This window comes from Trichechus manatus, unplaced genomic scaffold (assembly GCF_000243295.1).
Source record: "Trichechus manatus latirostris isolate Lorelei unplaced genomic scaffold, TriManLat1.0 scaffold00028, whole genome shotgun sequence".
In the NCBI taxonomy this organism is placed as follows: Eukaryota; Metazoa; Chordata; class Mammalia; order Sirenia; family Trichechidae; genus Trichechus; species Trichechus manatus.
The window spans coordinates 15,777,876-15,780,585 of record NW_004443964.1 but is presented as its reverse complement, the minus strand read 5'-3'; positions in this window follow the sequence as shown (position 1 = coordinate 15,780,585).

Below are 2,710 nucleotides of genomic sequence, written 5' to 3'. Positions count from 1 at the left end.
TGTTAATGAGGCAGGACTCAATCTACAAGATTAGGTTGTGTCTTAAGCCAATCTCTTTTGAGATATAAAAGAGAGAAGTGAGCAGAGAGACATGGTGTCTTAGTTATCTAGTGCTGCTGTAACAGAAATAACACAAGTGGATGGTTTTAACAAACAAGTTTATTCTCTCACAGTCTGGTAGGCTAGAAATCCAAATTCAGGGTATCAGCTCCAGGGGAAGGCTTTCTCTGTTGGCTCTGGAGGAAGGTCCTTGTCATCAGTCTTCCCCTGGACTAGGAGCTTCTCCGCACAGGAACCCCAGGTCCAAAGGACAAGCTCTGCTCCTGGCACCGCTTTCTTGGTGGTGTGAGTTCCCCCTGTCTCTCTGTTCACTTCTTTCTTTTATATCTCAGAAGAGATTGGCTTAAAACACAATCTAATCTTGTAGATCTCATCAATATAACTGCTGCTAATCCATCTCATTATCATAGTGATAGGATTTACAACACATAGGAAAATCTCATCAATGACAAAATGGTGCACAATCACACAATACTGGGAATCATGGCCAAGCTAAGTTGACAGTATTTTTAGGGGACACAATTCAATCCATGACACATGGGGACCTCATCCCACCAAGAAACAAGAGCCAGGAGAATAGTGCATCCTTTGGACCCAGAAGAAGCTCCTAGACCAGGGGAAGATTGATGACAAGGCCCTTCGCCCAGAGCCGACAGAGAAAAAAAGCCTTCCCCTGGAGTTGGCGCCCTGAATTTGGACTTCTAGCCTCCTAGATTGTCAGAGAATAAATTTCTCTTTGTGAAAGCCACCCACTTGTGGTATTTCGGTTATAGCAGCAATAGATAAGTAAGACAGCAATGTTCCTACTCCAACGTTTTCTTCCACTCCTCACAAAGAGGCGGAGCCAATTTCCCTTCTCCTTGAACCTGAACAGGCTTTTGACTGCTCTAATTATTAAAGGAGTCCCAGCGGTGCAGTGGTTAAGCATTCAGCTGCTAACTGAAAGGTGGGCAGTTTGAACCCACCAGCCGCTCAGCAAGAAAAAAGATGTGGCAGTCTGCTTCTATAAACATTACAGCCCAGGAAACCCTATGGGGCAGTTCTACTCTGTCCTACAGAGTCACTCTGAGTAGGAATCAACTTGATGGCACACAAGAACAACTATTAAAATACAGTGGCATTGATGCTATGTGACTTCCAAGACTTCTGCCTGGCTCTCTTGCTCGGAAGACACTCACCCTTGGAACCCAGCCACCATGCTGTGCAGAAGCTCAAGCCACATGGAGATTTAGGCTGAAAAGTGTAGCTAAGGTCTTGCCAACAGCTGGCATCAACTGCTGGACATGGCCTTCCTCGCCATGGTCTTGTAACTCCCACCCAAATGATTGGGTGGGACTGTGCAAATAAGGTAATTGTGGCCCACCAAGGGGATGGGTCACTTTTGCCATCCTGTTAGGCTTAAAAGAAAGCCAATTCCAGAGCAGAGAGAGGATCTCACCACCACCAAGGAAGAAGAGCCAAGAGTGGCGTGCGTCCTTTGGACCCAAGATCTCTGCACGGAGAAGCTAATGGAACCAGAAGACCGAGAGAGAGAGAAAGAGAGAGAGAGAGAGTTGTAACACTGAAGACAGTGAGAAGCAGTGGCAGAGAAATGGTGGCAGGAGAGACTGGCAGGAGACGGAACAGTGGGCTTCCCCATCCACTGAGCAAGAAAGCTGAGTGCCTTTGGGCAGGAGGCTTGCTGGCGTAGTAGGGTGCCTCCAGGCACTTGGTGGAGCTAGGTTTGCTGACCCATAGAGCTAGAGCTAAGTGCCTTTGGGCCGAGGCTTACTGGTGGAGTGGGGTGCCTCAGGGCACTTATCAGCAGAGCTCAAAGCGATTTGTAACACTTACCTGGGCAGGGCAGAGGCTGAGGGCCAGAAAGAGGCATGTCTGTGGGCATGGCTGGGAAGAGGCTGTCCTGATGGAAAAACTGTATCCTGAGTGTTCCTGAACCTGAATTGTAACCTGCTACTTCCCTAATAAATCCCATAACTGTGAGTATGGTCTGTGAGTTCTGTGTGGCCATTGCAATGAATTATCAAACTCAGCAGAGAAATAGAGAGTGCCATGGGAAGGATGGGTAGTGTCAGAATCGGTAAAGATGGTAGAGAGAGGAGGCATGTCTGACCTCAGTATCATAGGAATCAGCCTTGAGCTGTTGATCTTGATTCTCCTCCTTCCTTGTGAAGTTAAAGGAGGTCAGACGCTGCCTCCATATCATTTTTACAATGAGCTTCCAGACGATTCCAGCTCCCAGTTATCGAGAGTTCCGTCTAACTTCTCAGATCCTGTGGAGCCAAGACAAGCCGTCTTGGCTTGCAGAATCTGTGAGCATATTGAATGGTTGTTTAATGCCACTGGAGTCCCTGGGTGGTGCAAACAGTTAACAAAAGTGCTCAGCTGCTAATAGAAAGGTTGGAGGTTTGAGTCCACCCAGAGGCACCTTGGAAGAAAGGCCTGGAGATCTACTTCTGAAAAATCAGCAGAGTTCTACTCTGACATACATGGGGTTTTGCCATGAGTCAGAGTTGACTCGACGACAACTTTTTTTTTTAATGCCACCAAGTTTGGATTAATTTGTTACACAGTCCTGCTACCTGACACGCTATAGGATTACATTTGTGGTGGCAGAGGTTGGCTGGATACGAGCCTGGTGAAGTGCAGCCTC